Source organism: Lissotriton helveticus, chromosome 8, assembly GCF_964261635.1.
Source record: "Lissotriton helveticus chromosome 8, aLisHel1.1, whole genome shotgun sequence".
Lineage (NCBI taxonomy): Eukaryota > Metazoa > Chordata > Amphibia > Caudata > Salamandridae > Lissotriton > Lissotriton helveticus.
Genome location: NC_136069.1, coordinates 201,581,752 through 201,607,125, shown reverse-complemented (window position 1 = coordinate 201,607,125; position 25,374 = coordinate 201,581,752). Strand labels below are relative to the sequence as shown.

The 25,374-nt window shown below is 45.8% G+C and overlaps 1 long non-coding RNA gene across 1 annotated transcript; it reads right to left on the bottom strand.

Annotated features, from left to right (window-relative positions):
- Nucleotides 1-1,242: 1,242 nt before the first annotated feature.
- On the bottom strand, nt 1,243-25,320 carry LOC144771545 (uncharacterized). Its single transcript, XR_013599337.1, has 4 exons — nt 25,190-25,320; nt 16,120-16,154; nt 2,533-2,680; nt 1,243-1,411 (listed from the first exon to the last, which is right to left on the bottom strand). It is a non-coding gene; the product is annotated as an uncharacterized LOC144771545 (long non-coding RNA).
- Between the last annotated feature and the right edge of the window lie 54 nt (nt 25,321-25,374).

Below are 25,374 nucleotides of genomic sequence, written 5' to 3'. Positions count from 1 at the left end.
TGGTAAAAAGCGTCCCGCTATCACATCAGACTCTAAACACAAAGGCACCCCTAAAGTAATAATAATAATAAAGTTGATACAAAACCACTGGCGCTGAAGAGAACAACCATTCGTGTGGATGTGCTCCTTGTGAAAGAGCAAAATGCAGTCATTCAAAGAGACGTTATCCAGTGGCTGCAGTGGACTGAGCCCCTACTCTATGCTGTAAACTGCAGTGGGTGGAAGTAAAATTGTGAATGACACACCAATAGACTAGTGGATGAAAGCCCCTTTTATGCTCTACATATCTATCTTTTTTTAAATCAAAAGGTCTTAGCTAAAGCCAGACCTCAAAAGGGATGGGGCTTGAACTTTTTCCTAGGACCCCATCACTTCTATCGCCCAATCCAGTTGCTAAATATCAGTACTACCTAGTCTTGATTCCACCTCATGTTTCTTTCTTCTTCCAACCTACATGTCTCGTCGCTTTATCTGACTCTTGAATGCTCATTTTTTCCATGCGTTCTCCCTTTGTCATTGTTTCTTTTCATTCCTTTTCCCTTTTCTGCCTCTGTCTTGGTCTGGGCCAAAGTGTGATGATAACATTTATGTCCAGGTCCCCCAAAGGTAGTGCAGATGCCCTCGACCTGCAACGCTCAGCACAAATTAAGCAGGGACAGTAAATGGGCTTTAAATATGACAGAAATGGCTGTCGAGGTAATAAGGTTACTAAAAGTAATTGCAGCTGTACCCAGAAGGCTGCCCAAAAATATGGAGTACATGTTTCCGCTGGTTATCACTGTTTTTCTCCCCTAGAATCAAAAGGTTTCTAGAGGCATCTCTGGAAACAACTGTGAGGTGCAAAAAAGTCTTGGGGGAGTTTGTAATTGTACTGAGAGGAGGAGAATTCTAGGACTCTGAAAGACATGTTCACCACACCATCACCACCAGCACGAAATCTTTTTAATCTGCTTCTTTTTAGTCTAAAAATATTAATGATGAATGCCATCTAGGAAAATGGTCTCTAAAGGCGCTTCAAACTATTTTGATTCTTGTAATATGTTAATTTGACAACACAGAGTGTTCATATTTTTCTTATTTTGGAAGTGCAAGAGGGTTAATAATTAGCAGTAGTTGATAGCTCAATAAATGTTTTTTATACAAGCCTGTTCATACAAAAATTACTTTTTATTTTATTATAGTAAATAAATAATTTATCTATTTACACTTTCCTTGGGAAAACAGTTCATACTCAAGGCAGAATACTGCATGGTCAAATAACTATTTTATTAATCACTGATTAAATGATTTGCAAAGTCTTCACATTCTGAAGATTTCATTGTCAGGCTCAAAGGTTTTAGTCACCAAAACGGTCCGTTCATTGAAGATTAATCTCACTTATTCTGCTGTATGCAGTATTTCCAGAAGCAGGCTGAAAAGAGAAGAAATGATTGAAACATGTTCACTTCTGAAGTCCCGTCATGGACAATTTTGCACAAGAGGCATTGCATTAGCTATGTCAATTCTTCTAAAATAAAAATGCCGAAAAGCAAGATGTACATCTGAAACTGTTATCCTTACTTTGATATCAATATGCAATATTACACAGACACTTTACATACAGAGCAGATAGTCATAACACAGGGTGCTGTTGTAAATGTAACTTACAACCACAAACATTGGAAAATGGTTTTGCAGCTGTTTTATGGTTGCAAATTCTATGTATGTAGACCGAAAATCTAGCAAGTTGGATGTGTTTTCCACCTTAACAGGTTTAGCAAAGTGGATGGGAAACTAATGTACGCATGAGTGGAACCAATGGAAATATTGGTTAAAACCACAAATGTTAATAAACAATGTGTACAGTTCCAAAGTAATGGTTCAGACTAAATTCTATGTATGTAGGCCAAAAATCTAGCAAGTTGGATGTGTTTTCCACCTTAAAAGGTTTAGCAAAGGGGATTGGAAACTAATATACGCATGAGTGGAACCACTGGATATATTGGTAGAACCCACAAATCTTAATAAACAATGTGTACAGTTCCAAAGTAATGGTTCAGACTATCCATTGTGATAGGTAGAACATATAGAGGTCAACCATAACAATTGCATTATGGCGCACGAGCCTTCACCCACCAATTGGTGGCATGCTTCATCATTAGACGGTGCTCCTCTACAGGCTGGCCTGCAATGCCCGACGGGCCCCTAAAGGCGCCTCTTTGCCAGAGGTCTTTTCAAAATCAACAATAGAGTCCAAAATTTCAGACTCTGTGTGTGTGCAGGGTAGATTGGCCAATAAGGTGGGTGAAGGAATAGATAAAATGAAGTAAAAAAGCCCCTTAAACACACTTTTAATTTAGGGGTCCTTTGTTAAGGTTAAAAACAGCGAAGACCTCAGGGAAATAATGTTCCATGAGGTCAAACGACCGAGGTTTGCGTCATGATTAATCATCAGTTGGTTTGGACATCCACTACCCGAGTCATATCACAGAGCATTTTGTATCAAACCCATAACATATATTAATTTATTCTCATTCTAACTACATTTCCTACCTCTCTTCTTTGATTTCCTCTGTGATTGTTGGGACGCCTTCCGAAAGTGTTTCCCATTCAAAGGATTTATGTCTGAGAGCCCCTCACTTAGCTCTTCCACTACATCATGATGAGAGGGGGGAACAGGTTGGTCCTCAGATAGATCCTCCTTGTAAAAAGTACAGAAAAGCAACAATTTCAACACAGATCCTTTCAGTGCCAAACGATTGTAAGCAATGTTGACACTGCTGGACTGTGGAAACATGGCAGACAACAATGATGGTTAGGTGAACCTGTTAACAACAGGTTCAACCTATGATAATACCTACATATATTGCAATTCACTTTAAATGCAAAGGTTTCTCTTTGATTTTGCAATCAACGTTGTAGGTGTGTCACTGTAAGAAAAGCTTTTTGGAAATCATGTGAAATGGGGTTTCTGGTTGGCTACGGTATACATCCAAGCTATGCAGAACCCACCACTCTCGACAGGGTAATCTATATAAACAAATGAGATAACCTGTGCGCACCCTCTGGTAACTTAGCGCAGAGCAGGCAGGCTTATCTAAAGAGGCAATGTGAAATGTATTTGTGCAACACACACAGTAACACAATTAATACACCACAAAAAACTCCACACAGATTTCTGATAAGTAGATTTTGTACTATCAGTAAATCAGGACTAAAACAATAAAAACCTGATAAGTATTTATCTAGTTATACTTGTTCAAAATATCACATTAAATGCATGATTTCCAATCAGTCAGGTCAGTACTGTGCTAGCAGCACTTACGAGCAAGTGGCGAATGATTGGTATTATTTCCTCTCCGTAGCAGAAAAAACAGTGCTCAACTCGGCACTCGGGATATGGTTTTGAACGGGTCATTCGGGACCAGGAGAGTCAAATAAAGCTAGTGCCTTTCTGTCCGAAGTCGTGAAAGACAGGTGGTCCATGCAGGACTGTCCTCACTTGGTTGAGGCAGTCACGGTGGTTGTCCTCCGGAATCACAGTGGTGGCGGGTGGAGTAGGAAACACCGGGTGCATATAGGGTTGGCGATCCTTGTGCCTCTAGCCATGCCCTTTGCCACCAGGGCAATGCGCCACGATGAAGCTGTGCTGGAAAGGGCTGTGGCAGGGGTTGAAATTGGCATGCACCGCTGCTGGAAGTTGCAAAATGAGTTGGACTGTCTGGAATGCTGGTTCGGGGCAACATAACAGCTGCCTCTTCTGCACCCAAGCAGGGCGCTAGTCGATGAATACAGTAAACGAGCGACCCAGCACACTCTGCTGCTTCTCAGAGCTCGCCCACAGGCTTCCCAGCGACGCTGAAGTCTTTAATGACCCTGAGACTCCGATAAACAGGGGGCAAGCCAACATGCCTTTGGAGAACATTGGAAGTTAGTTGCAAGGCAGAGGTAGCAGGCAACAGGCTAGTACAGCAAGGTAGGTTGCAAAGTGGTAGTCCCTCCAGCAGCTCAACAAGCAGTAGCCCAGCAGAGAAGTTAGCAAAGTGGTAGTCCCTCCTGGTAACACAGCAGTCCTTCTAGCAATGTGCAGGTGTAGGGCCAGCGATGTCTGGTTACAAGTCCAAAAGTGTCTGATTAGATGGGGTCAGAGACCCAATAGTTATACCCAAAAGTGCATATGATGTAGGGCTGACTTCAAAAGAACTCTCTGAAATGCACAGGTCCCTTTTCATCCCAGTCCTGTCTGCTAGGCTAGCTATGGAGTGTGGGGGGGGGGGGGGGATAACCTGCCCTTTGTGTGGAGACAGGATACTATCTATTCGAGTGAAGTGTTACCTCCTCACCTTCCTCCTGTCCAGGATGCCCCAGCAGTATGTAGATGCAGTTTAGTGTCCTGTGTGGTGGCTGTCTAGAGGGAATGCACAAATGTAGCTGTCACCCAGCCCAGTCGTGCATTGTAGACAGGCTGTCAGGCACACAGAGCAGTAAGCGCAGAGAAATGTCCACTTTCTAAAAGTGGTATTTCTGAAAGAGTAAAGTTAAATCCAACCTCACCAGTAAGTAGGATTTATCAATACCATTCCAAACATATGAAACATCAAATAGCTACTCCTCTCTGATCAGGAATGACCACGCAAAAAGCTATAAGGAAATTCCCAATGCTGATCTATGCAATGGGTAGGCCTCACAGCAGTGAAAAACTAAATAGGCCGTTCGTCACTATCAGGACATGCAAGCCACAACAGTTCATGCCCTACCTTTTACTTACATATCACCCTGCCCTCAGGGCTATGTAGGGACTACCTTAGGATGTGACTAATATCTAATAAACATCGAGTTTAAGGCTTGGTAAGTAGTTTTATATGCCAAGTCGAAGTGGCAGTGATCTGCACACACAGGCACTGCAGTCGCAGGCCTGAGACAGGTTTGAAAGGCTACTTCTATGGGTGGCACAATCAGTGCTGCAGCCCACTAGTATTATTTAACTTAAAGGCCCTGGTTATATGGTATACCACTTAACAAGGGACTTACAAGTAAATAAATATGTCAATCAGGTATACACCAATTACACACATGTTAAGGGAAGAAGCACATGCATTTTATTTAATTTTTTTAAATATCTTTGGCATTTTGTTATTGTATATAGCATTGCATAATGAACGCATTACATTTCTTATTACGTTTTCCTTTGACACTTAGAATACAGCATATGGCGACACTATTCAAGTGAGTTTTGTAGGAATCTAGCTATGTGAGGGTGAAAGGGGTCCCTTTCTTGGCTAGTGAATCCCACCCACCTCACTCAAAAGGTCCACTGGTTACATCACCTTGCATGCCCCTTATGACAAGTGGCCGCAATAAGTGGTGTGTCTCTTTCTCTCTGGGGTCATTATGATAAGATGGGAATCTCTGTATTGCCATCTAATGCTCCTGTTTGCAAAAGCATAACAGGTATACCACTAAATAGGCATAAACTAGATAAACTCAAATAGCGCAGGTTAAGGGACCCAGGATGTATATGAAAGACGGTCTAAGGGTGTGAGAATTGTGTAATGTTTTCAGGTCGAGGCAGACCCGACCTGTAACCGTGTCAGATGTATTGATACATTCCATATCATAGCACTTGAGGTGTGAGGGGGAAAAGGCAAGGGGGCAATCCTAGTCACCCCATACTTCTACCGTGATCTGCCCGGTCCTATCTCCCTTGTTCTCAATGCCTCAGTCCTGGGAGGACCCACGGTCGTCATCCAGGGTAGCTCAGGTGCTCCCAAGCAAATAGAATGTCTTTCCAGAGGTCAGCAATTGGATGTTGGCATAGACCCTTAAACTCTTCCTTATATAGCTCTCTACCCTCGGATCTGGCCTATAAAAGACACCTCTTGTATCCAAGTGTTAATCTATGGCTCTGTATTCAACTTTCACGTCACAGCAATTTGTCTTCTGGCCAAAGCCAAGGCCAGGTCTGCGATCGTATTCCTCGCCTTACGCTTAGGTGGTCTGGGGAATAGTCCAAGCAGGAAGACCTCTATTGTTAAATTAAGGGTATGTCCTAGCATAGCATTAATCTTAGCCAGCGCTTCTTGCCAAAAGCCTTGTAACTTCTCACAGCCCCAAGTGATGTTGAGGAATTCTGCGTCCAACTGACTGCATCTCAGGCAGCCTCTCGGTTCTCCCACAAAGGCAGCAAAAAGACGGTGAGGAGTCATGCAGGACATATGGATATAATTAAATTGGATGTATTTTATTCGGATATTGCGAGAAACTTTCTTAGAGCACTCCAACACTCTACCCCATTCTGCGTCAGTGAGTACTCAATCTAAGAGTCTCTCCCATTTACCCCTTAGTTTCAGCAGCAGGGCCAAGGACGTCTCAAGTAGGGATGTGTAAAACCATTTGATTAGGTGGCCAGCTGTACCCAATGGGACCAGGGAGTGAAGCACTGCATGTGTTTCCGGGTCTTCCCTGTTCGTACCCCACAGTCGGCCAAACATCCGTACCAGCACCTCGTATATAATAAACAGACCTGGCAAAAGTCTGTACCCGTCAATCAGCCCCGCAAAATGGAGTCATATTTTGTCCTGGTAGCCGTCCCCCACCGTCTCAATCCTGGCCTCCATCCAGGGAACCATTAGCTCCGCCCCAAGGATCAACTGTGGTTCTCCATAGGGCAACCCCACCAATGGTAGTGCCGGGGAGTATCTTGGGACCACTGGCAGTCTTGTCATGCAGTGTTTCAAGTAAGTCCCCTCATGTTCACTCCCTCCAACCATTGAGGCACCTACTGTAGCTGTGCAGCCAGTTGGCAGAATTCAAAGTCCGGCCCCCCCAGTACCCTTTCCCTCATGGGGCATCATAAGATTTGTAATGACACTCTTTGTCTCTCATTTCCCCAGATAAGATCTCGCACCAGGGCATCTAGTGGGCGAAACCAACCCGCGGACATTAGCACTGGCAGATTACCAAAAAAAGATAAGAGTCAGGGTAGCATTACCATCTTGGTCAGGGAGACTCTGGCCATTATAGGAAGCTGTAGGAGCGATCGGAGAGCGCTATCTAAGTTGCCCTCCTTCAAATCATCCAGAGAGTGGAAAATCTGGATACCTAAATATTTAAATGTATGGGGGTTCGATTGAGATCAGCAGGAAGCTCCAGGGGTCTGGGAAAGGAGCTGGCCACTAGAAACAGGTACGTTTTGCACCAGTTGACCCGTAAGCCTGACAGTGCCCCAAAAGCATCCAATGGCCCGAAAGCAGTTCCCTCCCCCTCACTGCATCACCTAGGTGGATCAGCAGACAATCCACAGATGACTTGGGTCCTACCGCTCAACGTCAGACCCAGGCCCTCCCCACCCTGGTGAAAGAGCGTGGCCAATGGCACTATCGCTAACGCGAAAAAGAGCGGAGATAGGGGACATCCCTTGCAGGTGCCTCGTGTTCTCACATACTGAGGGAAAATAGTCTTGCCCGTCATAACCCGCGCTGTGGGGTGGGTGTATAACAGTCTTACCCACTTCACCCATCCCACCCCCAATCCCAGTCCCAGTCTCTGCATGACCTCAAGTAGGTAGTCCCAGGTCACAGTATCAAACGCCTTTTCCAGGTCAACTGATAGAAAAGCAGCCTGTGGGAGAGACCTGGCGCCCGAATGATAAAGTATTGAATACAGTCTGCGCAGATTATATGAGGTATTACGGGAGGGGATGAACCCATTCAGGATGGATCAGCCGTTTCACATGCTAGAGCAGTTTAAACGCTAGAATTTTACTTAATATCTTAAAGTCGGTGTTGAGCATGGACAGAGGTCTGAAATCTTTCACCCCAACGTCCGGGCCGGAAGTTTTTGGGAGGGGGATCACTAATGCATTGTGTACAGTACGGTAAGTGCCCTAGCCATAGTTCCTCAGAGTACATAGTCACCAGGTGGGGGGCCAGTCCGGCTACATACTTCGTATAGAACTCCGCCGGGAGGCCGTCTGGGCCCGGTGTTTTGCCACCAGCCATCAAAGCAATGGCCCCTCGGACCTCTTATATAGTGACGGGGCCAACCAGCTCTTCTGCAATATGGTCATCTACAATGTGGACGCACAGCGGGAACAGGAAAGCACAAAGCTCCACCTGGGAGGCGGTATAAAGCTGTTTGTAATAACTCTGAAAGAGGCTATTAATCCTACCCGGGTCAAATTCAATTGTGTCTGTTTCGGTATTAATGCGAGTAATTGGGGAACTTTGGGTGTCTGACTTGATTAGCCACGCCAGTAGGCAACCGGCCTGCCCCTCTTCACCCTGCACTGTATCTATATATGCCCTGTAGTCGTATGATCAAAGTTGTTCGAGGACCTCATCATATTGTTTTCATGTGGCAAGTAGTTGTGTAAGTGCCTGTACCCCCATTCCCTGCATGTTGTCTAGCGTGCGCAGCCCTTCTTCTATGTCCAGGAGCTCCCGGTGCAATTCCCTCTGTATTCCAGTCGTTTGTCCGATACAGTTTACCCTCACTACCACCTTGGATGCCTCCCACTCCAACAGTGCTGAGGACGCTGAGCGTGCGTTATCGACAAACTACGTATCTACTAAGGATTGCAGGGAGTTCGCAAATGGTACATCCTCCATGTGGAGATTGGGGGTCTTTGCCCATGGGGCAGATACAACAGCAACAAAGGGCTGTGGTCTAAGAATGTACAACCTAGATATTCTGTGTGTCCAATGGAGCCGCTGATGCCTGGGGAGCACCAGAATGCATCCCATCTTGTATGTAGTTGGTGTATGTGGGAGTAGAAAGAGTATTCCTTGTCCCCTGTGTGTTGCAGCCCCCAAATGTCCTGTAGTTACCAGTGAGCCATCCATCCCCGCAGCCATGGTGCTGGCCTATGGGCCTGGACCCTGAGAGGGGAGGGTGGGAGTGGTCCTGCATTACATCTGCCACACAGTTAAGGTCCTCCCCTAAAATCACATGCCCCACTTTTATGTCAGCTATACAAGCAGAAAGGGAGGTCATATAACCCATTTTGTCTTGGTCGGGGCATAATAGCAGCGTAGTGTGATCTCTTGGACAACTGGAGGACATATCTGCCCTCTTTGCCTTTTTAGGTGCGCATTGCTTCAAAAGGGACCCTTGGTCGAATCTATATCAACGCCCCCCCTGTGTATGCCGAGAATGTGGTGGTGAATATCTGCCCTCTTCATCTCCTACGCAGTTTTTCTACTTCCCCCTGGATGAGGTGTGTCTCTTTTAAGAGTGCTATCTGTATACCTCGTCACTTCAGATAGTTGTGTTTGCTGTGGCGCTTAGTCATCGACCCCATCCCCCATATATTCCATATGAGAAACTTCATTTCCTGGTGATGTATCAGCATCTTAAGTAGTTTTAATCTCCCCCCTCCCAATCAATCAATCAATCAATCAATCACGACATTTGTAAAGCGCGCTACTCACCCGTGAGGGTCTCAAGGCACTGGGGGGGAAGCGGGGGTGCTGCTACTGCTCGAACAGCCAGGTCTTGAGCAGCCTCCTGAAGGTTAGAAGGTCTTCAGTCTGCCGTAGGAGGATGGGGAGGGTGTTCCAGGACTTGGTGGCGAGGTGGGAGAATGATCTGCCACTGGTAGTCGTTCTCCTGATGCGGGGGACAGTGGCGAGGCCGAGGACGGCGGAGCGGAGCTGGCTGTTAGGGGTGTAGAAGGGGAGCCGTTTGTTGAGGTATGCTGGACCGATGTTGTGGAGGGCTTTGTGTGAATGGGTGAGGAGCTTGAAGGTGATCCTCTTGTTGACGGGGAGCCAGTGCAGGTCTCTGAAGTGGGGCGTGATGTGGCTGCGGCGAGGGATGTCGAGGATCAGGCGGGCAGAGGCGTTCGGTATGCGTTGCAGTCGTTTCAGTAGTTTGGACGGGGCTCCCACGTAGAGGGTGTTTCCGTAGTCCAGTCTGCTGCTGACGAGGGCCTGGGTGACTGTTCTTCTAGTGTCAGTGGGGATCCACTTGTAGATCTTTCGGAGCATGCGGAGGGTGTTAAAGCAGGAGGATGGGATGGCATTGACTTGCTTGGTCATGGAGAGTGTGGAGTCGAGGATGAATCCCAGGTTGCATGCGTGGTGGGTGGGTGTTGGAGCAGCTCCCAGGGCGGTCGGCCACCAGGAGTCATCCCAGGCTGAAGGTAAGGAGCCGAGGATGATGACCTCCATTTTGTCTGAGTTCAGCTTCAGGCTGTTCATCCAATCGGCGATGGCTTTCATACCTTTGTGGAGGTTGGTTTTGGCGGTGACAGGGTCCTTGGTGAGTGAGAGGATCAGTTGTGTGTCGTCGGCGTAGGAGATGATGTTGACGTTGTGCAGTCTGGCGATGTGGGCGAGTGGGGCCATGTATATGTTGAACAGTGTCGGGCTGAGGGAGGATACTTGGGGTACGCCGCAGATGATCTTGGTGGCTTCGGATCTGAAGGGAGGGAGGCGGATGCTCCCATGTCTCCCACCACACCTAGGTCATTAAAAAAAGAAAATGAGGTGTCCCCCCCTGCGTGAGGAACAAAGCAAATCAAACACAAAAAAGCCCAGCAACTACTCCCCAGTCCCAGAGCATATTGGCAACGGACATCTGCCCAAACTCGAAATGTATCTCTGGCAGTCGGGGGGGGGGGGGGTCGTGGTTGGAAAGGTTAGCACACCGTGGTGCATAGAGTGATGCTATGGGGAAGGACGTTGTGCGGAACAGTACCTCGTGCACCGCCTCAATATTTATCCAGCCAAGGTAAGTCATTTACTGATTCAAGGTGATGTTGGCCCCCTCAGAGGGTCCAGGTTTGCTGCCAGTCATGGTGGGGACACTGGCTATATGATTTTGTCTGCAGTCTTCGGGCCACCACCGGTAGATCCAGGCTAGCTTCGTCAGAGGAGTCTGAGTCTAATTTTTCAGTCCCCTTGATGGAGCGCGATCCTGCCTCTGAAGGAGAGCCAGCCTCACGGACGATCTCAGCCACTGCCGGCAGCGCCTCTGCTCTCTGGCACTCAGTCTGTGAGGGGCTTGGTTTCTTCGATGGGGTGCTCTTGGGTGTTCATTTAGGTCGCTGCCTGGGTTTACGGCTTTCTGGTGCTTGATATAGCCTCTGCGCTGACTGGGGAGTTTCAGTTCAGTATGCCTCTATCCAGTCCCAGGCTTCCTTGGGGTTGTCGCAAAAATGAGTCTTACCGTCCAGGACTATGCAGAGACGGGCAGGGAACATGATGGAGTACTGGAGGCCTTCTTCCCTCAGTGCTCTCTTTACCTCCAGAAATGAGTTGCTTTTCCATTGGACATCCAGGCTGTAATCAGGGAACATTGAGACCTAATATTATTCACTACAAAGGAGTCATCTATTTGAGCTTTTTGCAACAGGATGTCTCTGTCCCTATAATGTAGCAGCCTCGGCAAAACAGGTCGTGGGGGGGTGGCCTGGCGTTGGCGCTGGCAGGCGGACCGGCACTGTTCCTGATGGCCCCAAGGATGTTACAACCACCTGCCTTTCTGAGCACTGGTCGTCAGGTGCCCTGATCTCGTACAGTCAGTAGCTATAGCGAAGGACAGCAGCCCAGGGACAATTAAGGCACATATTGTATTGCTTATTGAAGCTGGCTTTAAGTAGATGAAGCACTATTTTCTAGCCTGGGACCGAGCAGATCTGAAACAGCGCCAAGTAAAAGACACATGAAACCATGATACAGCTCAGACAATATTTCAAGACTGATTTCATTTTAAAGGCAGGGGCAGCTCCTCCATGTGGGTGGAGGGGCGTCGCCCCACAGCTTTCTCGCAGTGTGAGGAGCAGAAACATAAAATTGTATTAATACTACCATTTTATGTTTCTGCTTCTCAGACTGCGAGAAAGCAGAAGGGTTTGGTTGGGGGCGGGCGGGTGGGTGGACCTGCTCGAGGGCAGGGGGGGAGTGGCTAGCCCAAAGCTGTGGGCCCTGACTGTTTGGTCGGCGTTCTAGGGCCGACCAAACCAGTTGTGCGCACTCTCCATTTTCTCAAATCAGGCATGTGTACATCTCATTTACATGTATCCTGGTTCACAAGTGAAAACCGATGTTACAATTGACAGAAGGCAGTTCCGCACTCAAAAGATGGTTTATGTACATGGAAGTACGCTACCCCTGGGGGTAAATCTCTATGGGTGGGAAGCGGGGGGTACAGGGCAGAAATTGCCTGCAACATCCATGTGTCTCTTGACCGTGCTCATTGTTTTCTTCCTCAATATATACATTTGTGTATTTTCGCACATGAGCGAGGATTTTATAAAAACCTATTCAGTATTATTCGTGGAAAGCTGAGACTGCCGCAGGTTTCCAGTTGTATGAGCACGCTGAGCAGTAACCAATGGCTTCTGTCCCCTAGAGTGACTACACCATATGGGTGCCCCCTCCCTTTCGGGAGAGGGGCACATCCCTGTTCCTACTAGGCCTAATTCTCCAATTCAAGGTGGAGAATTTCTAAGAGAGAGGTTCACCTCAGCTCCTGGTGCCCCTAGGGGAGGGCCAGGCTAAGGTGGACAGTGGGCTCTGGATAGGGGAACAGGCATCTCCACTAGTTGGAGCTGCCCAAATCAGCACATCACAAGGGGAGAGCCAATGCACTAGAGGTCGGTCGTTTTTCAAGGGGCATCTCTAAAATGCTCTCTGAGTACTTTTTTAATAATAAATCCATCACTGGCATCAGTGTGGGTTTATTATGCTGAGAGGTTTGAAACCGAACCTCTCAGTCTTCAGTAAAGTCATTATGGAGCTGTGGAGTTCATGTTGACAAACTCCCAGCCCATGTACTCAAAATGGCTTCACTGTACGTACAATGTCTGTGAATGTCTGTGAATGGTACAGACACTGTAGGGGCATATTGCTCATGCAGCTATGCCCTCACCTGGGGTATTGTGCTGTAAGGCCTGCTAGAGGGGTGACCTACCCATGCCACAAGCAGTGTTGGTGTCCATGGAACACAGGGATGTGTGCCATGTCGACTCTTCACTTTGGTCTGCACGCTTTGGCAGTATGTTTGTGTTAAGATGAGGGTTCTCTGACGGTGGCATAATACATCCTGCAGCCCTCAGAGTTCTGCTTTGGTCACAAGGCCTTTTGGTACCAGGGATACCTTTTATAAGGAACTTACATGTGGCCAGATGTGTGCCACTTGTGGAAAAAAGGTACACTTTTGGGAAAGAATGCAGGCCCAGGGAACCTGATTAGCAGGGACCCAGAGCACACTCAGTCAGGTTAGCATCAGTGATCAGGCAAAATGTATGGGGTAGCCATGCAAATAGGATCTCTTTCCTACAGTGGGCTAATTAAGGACAAGGAAGTACAGCAAGATCTAATTGAGACAACCTCTACAAACCAAATTATGTGAAACTGAAGTGTGTACCACTTGCAGTGGTAGGAAAAATACTGCCAATGCACTTTCTGCAGTGACCAACAAAAAACGATAATACTTGTTTGTCGGCAGATTTCTATAAAGCAATAATCAGTGATTACCAAGCCACAGACATTTGCCTCCTGGTTGCCCAGGCTCCTCTACCCCTGCTGCCAGTGCAGCAGCTTGTGACTGCAGAGTCTGGTTTGGGCTAGCCTTGAGTCTATAGGCACACCCTTGGTAACACTTTAGGAACCTCTCAAGAACTTTTAATCACTTGGGTCCAGATGTACTATGTGTTTACATAGGCACTAGTGTGCTGCAACATAAAACAGCGCAAGCAACAGAGCTGATCAATTTTCTAGTACAAAATATACATTGTGCCAAGATACTTTGTGGTATATTTGCAAGCCTCTAATGCCACCAGAGCGTAACTTTTCTGATTCTCCGATGGTGTTGCTCAGCCCGATATTTACACAGTGGCTTGACGCCACCTTGAAAATATGCCCCTTCCCGCAGCAGTCTGCTCCGGCAAAGGGGTGGGCCCCTACGAGAGAAGAATGCAACCAGATCTACTTGGCTGAAATGCCATTCTCAATACTGCTGAAAATTGGAACACCTTCCTGCACATAAACAATCTTTACAGGCGATTTGCTGTTTCTATGTGTGATACACCATGCAGCACACATGGAAAGAGCACATCAAGCAGATAGGGGATGGGCATCAAGGGCCTTGAAAGGCTACATGTGACCCACAAAGAGTTAAGACTTTGTTTCACCCATAGCAGGGCCCCACGGAGATGGGCGCAGAGTGTTGATCCTGGGACATTTGTACGTTGCAAGGGGGCAAAGGTGGGCTGAGGTGTGCATGGACTAAAGGGGCATTGTCTGCGAAACACGGCTATGACATGGCTGGGGCAGTAAGGCCTGAGATTGGTGCAACTGCTACCCACTATCCAAGAAACACTAGAGTGTGGAGAAAATCCGAATGCAGTACTGGTGCTCCTTGGGGGGAACGATCTGGCAACTCTGGAGGGGGAAAAACTTATTAGGGGCCATTACACCAGAGTTAATGGCAGTTGCAAGGCGGGTCCGCCCAGCGGACGTCATACGGTCTGAGGTCATAGCACGGCACGGATAGTGGGGCGCACAGAACCATGCAGCGTTAGAAAGGTCAAGAAGAAAGCTGAATATCTCAATGGCAAAAGTCTGTAGGTGGAAGGGGTGGGGTTTCGTGAGACAATGCCTCATCAATCTTGGGTACTACGAGTCTGTCAGCGTTCATCTGAAGGGGTGGGGATGGATACGCTCCTGCTTAACCTAGTAAGGTGCTGGAACAGTCTGGGTTTTCATAATGAGGCTGCCAGAGGTTGGGGAACCACAGGTGGTGTGGCAAAAACAGCACAAAGTAGACTGACAAGAAAGCACAGTAGCCTAGGATGACCATCCACGCAAAACAGTGTCCTTGGGATGCCTTTCGGCAGGGGCACTGGGGGAGCAGGCGAATGGCCAGCTTGGCCTCAGCAGCAGGCAGGCACGGCACGGCACTTGCAGCCCGGGTCGGGCCTGGCGGCCATCCACTCAGATATCAGTAGCACGGGAAGCCTAGAGGCGGCAAGCACTAGACACCAAAGGGGGGACGTCACTCAGGGGGCTGTGCTGGAAGTGCAGTAAGGAGTTTATGGACCAATGCATCAGAATGCGATCATTTGTATAGGTGTGATGCAGTGTTGAAATCAAGGAGCGTATGAATGACCAAAAAGAAATGTAATGTTTATGTTTCATGCTTTCAAATAAACTGCGGCCGTTATGCACCAGCTAAGACTCCGACTCTGATTACCCGGATGGGATAGGTAATGGTGCATGAGTTAGGCTGTGGGCGGAGGAGGGGTCACTCGCACATCTGGGAGGGGTTATGGCCTGATGATGCTTCCTTAATGTATTTGCTGCTGCACTGTTGGATTGCATTGTAGCATATCTATAGGCCTTGGAACCCTTCCAAAGGCCCCGGGTGGCCATGCTTGCTTAGTAGAAGGTGGGTTTGGAGTGTGGCCTAAGTGTTGGGTGTGATTAAGTGTGTAGTAAAGTACAGAAGAGTAAGATTTACAGATGTGGGCTTGCAGGTATGTCCCGCCCTCAGCATGGTTGGGACACTATGATTTATGGGTCTGATGGGAGGAGGGTGGGTGTTTCGTGTTGCGTGGGCAACATTGGATATCAAGTAAGGCTCAAAGTGGTGCCCCATCCCAGCGGTGGCAATCCCATATTTGTGTTTACGTATGAAGTGAGACAGGCAGGTATGAGACAGAGTCAGTTTGCAGATATGTGTCCTCATCCTCTCTCTGGTGTATGGACGAGTTGTCTGTTTTGGAACAGGATTCGAGGTGGGCACGGATGCCAGGAGCAGGTTCCAAAGCTTGGACACCTGGACCAGGATGGACGTTCTGCGTTTGCAAGAGTCGCTGGTCATAATTGCACTGGCTGCTCCGGTACAAGTTAGGCCACCTCTGGCACAGTCATCCGCACGTGGCTTCTCTCGATGCAAAAGACTTTCATGTGTAATATTACAAATATATAATTTTTTCTCTGCACCACATAACCACAGAATATTCACAAGGGTTACACAGAAACACTGCAGGCAAAGGTGAGTTCCGAAACTTTCACAGTAGTAAACAGGCAACTAGAAACCTAATGATCCGATTTCAAGTGCTTCAATGCCTACGTAGGGGGAAGTAGGCACTATATACGTACAATTACAATACAATAGTGGTTTCCTTACCAGTTTTCCTTTCTTCCCAAATAATTTTCCGTTGCCTAAAATGAAGAAAAAGACATTCATTTCTAAATTCTGTCTTGTTGAAATGATATCATGAATACAGGTTTCACACAGAATGATTTTATTTGAAAGAGTGGACTGTACACGCTGTCGTCTGAGCAAATATTTTAATTCAGATTGTAACATCAGAAACACACCAGGTGTTTATGACACTTTAGGACATATTTACAAGCCCCAATAGCCACAGGAACATCACTTTTAGTGACGTTCCTGTGGCGATATGCGCTTTGCCTTATTTACAAGACAGCGTTAAGTCACTTGATGTGGCTTAACGCTGCCTTTTAAATAAGGCCCCCTTGGCAATGGCTATGGGCAAGCAATGGGTGTTGTGGTGGGCGTTCCACCGCAACACCCATTGATTTTGATGCTGCCACATATTTATAAGGGTGGCGTAAATATGGGACAGCGCTAAAATTAAGACCAGGGAAAACTTGGTCTTACCCTGGCAAAACAAGGAGTTTTGTTTTTGCTGTTTCCATGTGTGCGGCGTTGTGTAGCACATATAGAAACTGAAAAACGCCTTTGATTGTTTATGTGCAGGAAGGTGTGCCTTCCTGCACATAAACAATCACTAAAAAAATGACGAGTTGCAACTTCTGTGTGTGTTGCACAAAGCAGTAAACATAGAAGTTACAAAACGCCATTTCAGATTGTTTATGTCCCCTCAATGCAGGCACCCTTGCACTGCCTGCAATGCAGTGTTGCGATTAGTAGGCACCCAGGCTTCTCTGACCAATCACAACACTGCAATACAGCATTGTGATTCGTTTTGAGGGTGCTGGTGGGACGCTCAAACAGGGAATGGGAGCCGTGGCTTGTTCTCCATGCAGGTTGTAATGCAGCCTGCATGGAGAATGGGGAACGTGTGCATGACTTGTTTGGGCAGCCCGAGAGGGGCGACCAAACAGTCATTGCACACTTAGAAGTGGGCAAATCACTCCTCTTCTGCCCTGTTTTGTGTGAGCAGAGCAGCCCCGCCCACCCACCCGCCTGCAAAGGAAGCAAATATAAAATGATAATAACTAAAAATTATTATCATTATATATTTCCTTTCCTTTACACTGCTCAAAGCAGTGAGGCGATGCTCCTCCGCCAATGCGGAGGAGCCGCCACTACATTCAAGATTTGCAGTATCATTGACATTTCGCTCATTCAGTTGCATTATATCAATATTAATATCATACAAAAGAATAACAGAAAATTATCAATACCATTTGTTACAAGACGCCGCTCCTTTTATTTGACAGGCATTAGGCCTTCTTGCTGGTCTGCCACAAGAGTCAAAGTAAATGAAATGATATTGCCTTAGCCGTTATATCTTAATTCCTATGTAGCCCACGTAAACTCAAAAATTTACAACAGATTATTTTCAGGATCTACACAATCACAATGTCTGCTCTTCACTGAATTTACAATATGGTACCATAATAATAGCTCATGTAGAAGGGTAGTAAATGAAGAGGCTGTAATTACAAAGACGCACCTATGGGCATGTTTAGCTATTCTCAAGAATTCCCCATGCCCTGAGTCAGCCATCTTATTGTGGGACAATAGTTGTGGTTCTTTTTAGCATGACTTTGTTTTATTCTATCAGGAGTCCTGTTATTAACTTCTGAAGCCTGAACTCTTTAGGTAAATGTTGTGTTTTAACTCACAGTTGGGGAACTGCCTGATGCTGTTTAAACCTTGTGAAGAAAAAAATGTTAAACATAATAGAACAAAAGGCTCACGGTCTCTTACTTCAAGAATATTTGGATGGAGAAGAGGGGCGGCAGTGTGTTCCTAATACTGTATGAGGGCAGGCATGGCATGAGTTCACCCTATAGGATTTTAGTTTTGATTTTGAACCCTGTTGTAGTGAGACCCCAACTGCTGTTTTGCACCTATACTAGATTATGAAAGTTAAACATTTGTAAATTCACACAACTGATGGTTTGCTGGGTACAAATTTGAATATAGCTATAGACAAATAAATAAACACATTAAAACAAGAATAGTTTTGGGCTAAATCCTTTTTGATTCGTGTGTAATTTTTGTCGACTCTCTGCACCTTGCATGTACCTTGTCAACACTGCATATAACAAAGAAATAGTTTGTGATCTGCAGAGTTGTGTAGGCAGATGTATGGGTTGAAACATGTAGAACCAAATCACAAAAAATGTGTCAGCTACAGAAATTAAAGAGAACTCTCTGATCCCCGTTTCATTTCTGTTCCTTCCACTGCCCCCATGACCCATGGTGGTACAAGTGGTAAGATTGGGCACTGCCTGGGAAGCTGCTACCACCGACCACCTATAATTGACGACCATGTTTCATTCACGCTTTAGACTCCTGCGGAAGAGATTGGTCTAACATTTTGGAGCTGGGGAACCAGGTTCGAGTCCATGCGTCAGCTCAACAACCTCTGCCTCTGTCAAATCACTTAACGGCCTCATGCGTAAAAAAAAAAAAAAATACTGAAAAAATTTAAACTGACTGTGTTTTATGTAATCTGGTGCTCATATAAAGTGCCCTACTGCCCTAGGGCCAAGTTCGTGGTGTATAAAAGTGGGAAAAGTTTTTTTTTAAACATGAACCCAAACATACTGCTGTTAAGAAACCAACACATCTGGACTCGGATACAATGTTAAAGTGATGAACAGGCAAAGGCTCTGAATGCTCCGATAGATGTTCAGTCTTAAAACACAATGTGGTCACTGATAGCCCACATCTGGATTAGCTTCATGTCAGAACCACCTGTTGGGGATTCAGAATTGTATTTGTAGATGTATGTTTGGCTTACATGTGCAAATTGCATTTTTCACAAGTGCAAAACCATTTTTGGAGCTCACAAACGTTGGCTTTGCACCTATGAAAGGATATACTCACACAAAGAATTTCATTTGGGTTTATTCCCTGGGGACTGTGAGTTTATGGACGTAAACGTTTGTGGGTATTCACAAAGGCCTCTCTGGCTATTTCAGTCGAGGAAAATTATGGAAAATGTACTCCTTTCAATGGCAAGAGTAAAGGAGAGTGGGAAGGGAACATTCCTAAAGATGGTAGGGCTTTCTTTATGGGTAAACAATATTTTCTCCCTGGATAAAAAATATAGCAAGTATATAGGCAAATAGATAAGTGCAAATAAATATGTGTATATTTGTGCATGACAAATAGAAGTTCGGAAAGTCTGTCGTAAGTTTCCAAGGTTTCCTGGTGTAATGTTAGAAACCTCTGTATTTCCCAAAATAAGTGAGTCTACACCTTTGTGAAGTTGTAATTGTTGCAATGAAGCTTCAGGGTCACTGTCTCATAGAATAGCGTATATATTGATAACGATTTCAGGCGGCAAGAGTGAGTGCACACAAGGCCGCTTCTCACTAGATCAGTGGTCCCCTAACCTTTCCCGTAGTCCACCTTGTTCCATGTTCCCAATCCAATGGGCCTCGTGTGCTCTTCTCATAAGAAACAATCATAGATATAGAAGAAAAAGATCTTAATACTAGATAGTAAAAATAACAATCTAATTGAGAATTACACCACAGGAAACCTCGTGCATTACCTTTACTCATTTTTATGGACTGGCTTGACAGCGCAGCTGTCGCCAGATAATTATGTGAGCATTACTAGAAAGGGGTTTGGCTCCGCCCACATGTTGGGAGCCAGGAGTACATGTTTTGATTGGGCAGAAGTTGTGTGCTTCCACAAAAATGTGATTGCATTCCACACAGCTGTGATCATTTTGTTTATTTATCCAGTAGCCTAAGATTGAACTTTCAGGGGCAGACACATGACATTGTAATGCTATTAAAGTTTCTTAGATAATTTGATAATTTATTGTATTTTTCTCAGGCAGGAGCACAGATGGGAGGAAGGCACTCATTAACCTCCAAGAATTGTTATGTCTGGCTTAACAGTGCAACTCTCACCTGAACTTTTAACCTACACCAATATCATTCTACAGTCCTTTGCTTCCACACCAATATATATTCATTTCCTTGCTATTTACTTGTGATGCTTTACATTGCCATAGAATATTATTGTAAAGCCAGACCTACTAGCATTTCCAATGGTTTTACGAATTAGACACAGGATATATCTGCTATATGCTACTTATGTGACATAACTTGTGTATGGATGACCTTGGAAAATGCTATTGTGTTTCAAGTGCCATTGTTTGCTATTCCCTCCTTCTCTGTGAGTTGTTCTTGTTGGCTCCCTGCTGAGGCCACATGCGTGCTGTCGTACTAGACGATGTTGGCCGTCAAGGGGTTGTACGTCGAAATGTGATCTACAGAAACGTACTACCATAATAAGAATAGGATTACTTTATTGACTCCATATATACAGATACTTATATGTAGAGTTAATAAATTAAATCCATACGTACATATGGGCACTTACATTGTTGATATTTTGGTCCTCAACATTATTGTCACAAAATGTTGGTAGCACCATATTCTGGAGCTGATATTGAGGAGGAACACCGCTGGAGGTATCCAAAGGAGGCTGAGCCGGTGGTACTGGTGGGGTAATCTAAATGATCCCTGTAATACTGATGTATCTTGATCCTGGCAAGTCTGACTCAAACCTTAAGTTCAGGAGCTGTATCCTGCGCGAAAGTGCATATATGCTTATATGTCTGGTGAGACAACAGAAGCTCTCTCTATGTCAGCCCCAGAACTAAAAATAATTGCATTGTTCAGACACTAACCTCTTCTGAAAACACACCCTGCAGTCCTGACAGCAATATTTGCACAGCCAGGCTGAGTCGGCTGTTCTAAATGACAAACAATCTTTCTTTCCCAGGCAACATTGCCAAAGCCACATGCTGATTTAGTCTTCACACTGACAGAAACTCCGGAAAAAGAAGCCGAAGTCCCTTGAAAAAGTGTAGGTACTCTCCTCAAGCAAACTCCGGCTCAAATTTAGCACTATAACGTAGGCAGTATTTGAAATGAAGCCATGTAAGGTTTCCCCATGAGAATCATCACACCACCAGCGTGCAGGCAGATGCCACCATGTTGAAACAAGCAGTATTCATGAAGGGCCGGACTGGGAACCAAAACCGGCCCTGGCTAAGTGCTCGGCCGCCCCCCCCTCCCCACTGTCCTGTCCTGCCCTGTATTCATGTACCTGAGGTTCCACGTGGTGGGTATGGTGGAGAAGCTGCGACCAGTAATTCACATTAAATATGGTTCCATTACTAGGCCTGGAAGTACTTTTAAATACGCCGGAGCAATCAGAGCAATGTTAGTATTTCTGCATTACTCTTGTTATGTGAAATGACCGAAATTATGCGACTATGGCAGCTTGAGTAATTAACAGTAATTTGGGGTACAAATACTGCAGCATTAGCACAGGAACAACGAACTAAGAGAGAGAGAGCAGCTGTGGCTACAGCTGTTCAAGCCCTGCAGCATTTAGAGCTATTTTCTTACAGCAAAATGCATTCGCATGCGCATTTTGGAAACAAGGGTGCATTATCACCAAGAAAATAGTGCTAAATACTGGATTATGCTTCTCGCACAACTACTCCTAATTACGACAATTTTTAGGTAATTGCGCTAGAGAGAAATACGGCAGTTACTCACACCCCTTTCCATCCCCAAGAGATGGTGCATTTAGCAAGGATAGACAATTAGGCATTCCTGCACACATTGTCCTCCCTGAGGGACTACAACAACAGGCTACTGAAACATTGACAAATGTTTTGCCGCAATGTAATATAGTTTGCTTCAATTATGCTGTATTAACGTGAGTTTGGAATAAGTTTACATGAGTTGTGAAAGGGTTACAATATCATGAACGCATAAAGAGAGAGAGAGAGACAGAGAGAGAGGGAGAGAAAAAGTGAGCAAAAGAGGGGGGCAGATAGAAACAGGTGGAATGAGAGAGAAGGGGAAGAGAAGAGTAGGAGGGATAACCAGCCAGAGAGAGAGAATGAGGGAACCAAAAGCACAGAGACAGGTCTAGAGTAGGGACCTACTATTGGGCGCACATGAGATACTGGTAGCTCGCCAACTGCCAGTAACAAGCCCCTAGACATAACCCCAAGCTTGGCACATAATTCAGACGGGCAGGAGCCGGGGTGTAGCTTCAGGGAGGATGTTTGGGGATTTGCACCCCCTAGTAAATGTACTCTGTAGTAAATAGTTGGGTACAGTTGCTTTCAGTTGTGTATGGTGAGGTGTCTGTCAGATTTCACCTGGGATTTTTTTCATTCACACACTCACAAAAAAACACACTTTCTCATCTCCATTTTGAAAGCCCTAAAGAATGTTGATTATTTTATAAAATATAGGGTTTATCTCACTTAGTACCTCTACCAATCCCCATGCCTCTCCCCTTCCTCTGCCCCTTAAGCCCTTCTCATGCACCTTGCCTGTCGTATAATGTATTTTGACATTATATGTCAGCATGATTGTCAGAAAATCAAAAGCTCACCCCTCGCCAATCCTAGGGGCTGATTCACCGCCATCAAGAGGCCATTTTCCTCCGCCATATTATTATGGTGGGCGAAACCATGGCGGTCGGAAACTCTGGCCGCCAGGCATCCGATGGGCTCCTTGAGCCTGCCGGTGTGGTGGAGGACCTCCCTATCCTTGAAATGACAGCCGTGCCTAGTAGGCACCGCCGTAGTGTTAGAATGGCTCATCCCTGATAGCCTTTCCATAGCGGTTCACCCGCCATGGGCAGACTGGTGGGGATGGCACTTTGTTTTTTGGTTTGGGGTGCACCTATGGTGCCCCCCTGCATTTCCTTGTACCATGTAGCACGCATCACATGGTTTGGGGTGCACCTATGGTACCCCCCTGCATTTCCTTGTACCATGTGGCACGTATCACATGGTGCCTGCCATGTAGTGCAGGGAAATGTGAAATATGCAGTTTTTACATTGCGGCAGGTGCTACCAGCCTTGTAGGCGGGCAGTCCCATTTCCCAATATGATGGCGGACAGACTGAAGTCCGTCCGCCATCATAATCACCACCTTACTGACTAAGCTACCCCTATGGCCAGTCTTCCATCCGCACAGTGCTGGAATCAACACCGCTAAGCTTCAATTCCTAGGAGTGGCATAACTTGAGCGAAGGCAATGACAAAGCACCATGCTTATGCACACAATGTGACGCACGTCACCTGGTGTTGAGTTTGGCCCAGCACATTCATTCACACACTGAGAAGCACAGTAGATAGAGCGCGAGGCAGTAGAAGTTGGAGTGGGGTCTTCACTGAATGAAAACCACAATCTGCTGACCTTATCTGGTTTGGTAACTACTGTAACCAGGGGCGTAGCTTGGTAAGTAATATTGGGAGTGAACGCTTCAGAACTCCCAACAATCGCACTGGCACATAATGTTAAAATACATGATTGGAAAAACATGGTGCATGAAAGGGGCCTAAAGGGAGAGGAATGTAGATTGGTAGGAGTACTAAGTGGGAGAAAACAAAATATTTTGTAAAATAAGCACATTTTCCGAGGACTTTCAGCGAGCAAGAGAGTGTATGTGCGTTTTTGTCTGTGTGTATTTAACAATTCCTGGTGAAATCCGACTGACACCTCATCATACCCGACTGAAAGCACCTACACCCAACTATTTATCAGAAAATACATATGTAAGGGGGTGTGACACCCGACCCTTCCCCCTCCCAACCCCGAAGCAACGCCCCTGACTGTAAATTGCATTACACTTCTTAGACGCTCAAGGTGCAGTCATAGATCACAAGTAGCTCTCATTATAGAAGCCCCATGAGCTAGAGGGAGAGAAAGAATTACAGAGAATGTGAGGGAGAATCAGAAAGTTAGAGATTTATAAAAACAGAGATAGATATACTGAAGTTTGCTTCTTCTGACATTTAATCCTATGGACGATAGAAATATATTTCTTTAGGCAAAATTAACAAAACAATATTGTGCTGAAATTATTGTTTCATATTGCTATGTTGATTATGGGATGCTAATAACACAGCAGTATATTTTCATGCACCTTCTGATACTTGCTGGCAACACTTGCATTTTGGACAAACATGAAAGTCAGGTGACTTGGCCACATGCACTAAAGTCTTGTGCGGGTGCTCGTGGGATGCAAAGTTATGCCGGGTGCTAAATGTCATTATGTCATGTTGCACAAAACTCCTGAATTGTATGCAAGGTGGGGGTTGCAGGAAGGAGACTATGCAAACGCTTATAGTAAACCACATCTCCTAATAGTGTGCAAAGGAAGGTGACTTAGAGTTGCATAAGATACTAACGCCAAATGGAAACAGGTGAGAGGATTGGAGTTCGTGACTGCACGATTTTTTAATTTATAATACTTACAGTACTTATACGTAACATATTAAGCAATATGCCCCTGGGTGCACATTTGCATAAAGTAATATACTAGAGGGTATGCCTCGAGTACAAAACCAGTGCATCAACAGAGTTTGCGCCATGGCCCGTTGCTGGATTGCACTGCGCGTCACACACGTGTGAATCTATTCGTTTTTATTTTTGCACAGTCATTGCCATTTGATGCCAAAATGATGCTGCTCTAAAACTGCCAATGCTTTGGTTTTCGTACAACGTTGAGTGCCCCTAGGGACAATTGGGCAGTGCACGAAAACCAGCTGTGTTGTGTACAGGAGCTAACAAATTCAGCACAGCATCATATTTGCCACATGTCTTAATTCTTACATCCTCAGCAAAAAGGCTATAAGCGGCATCTTGAGTGACTTTGGTACTTGAAGCATGACCTCGAGTTCAATTACCTTCACGTAGACTTCCACCCAAGGGTACATTCACTAATATGTGTCCTCTCCACGATTGTTATATGTGTGGTGTGTTAAAAAAAACTCACACAAAGTTGCCCACCCCAACTTTTGCCCATTATTTGTGCCTATTTTTATTGGAAGTTAATATTCCATTCAACTCTAGGTCATGATACTTTGTGTGAACGTTGATATGTCATTTGAGGAAAGGACATGGCCAAATTCTTCCTCTTAAAGGCAATTTAGCTGAAATAAGTTTGAAGGGAATGTTTCAATTTTTACCTCTGAGAGCCGTGCCCTTGGCGCTGATTCTGGCATGGGCACTCTTCTGCGCTTCGTCAAGTGCTGTTAAAAATTTCAAGACTCTGCCTTGGGCATCGGTGTCCGGGTTGTCCAGCGTTGTCCGTCGTCGGTCTTCTGCAGAAGAAAATCAATTTACTCGCAGTGTAACAGGACTGTTGCTATAC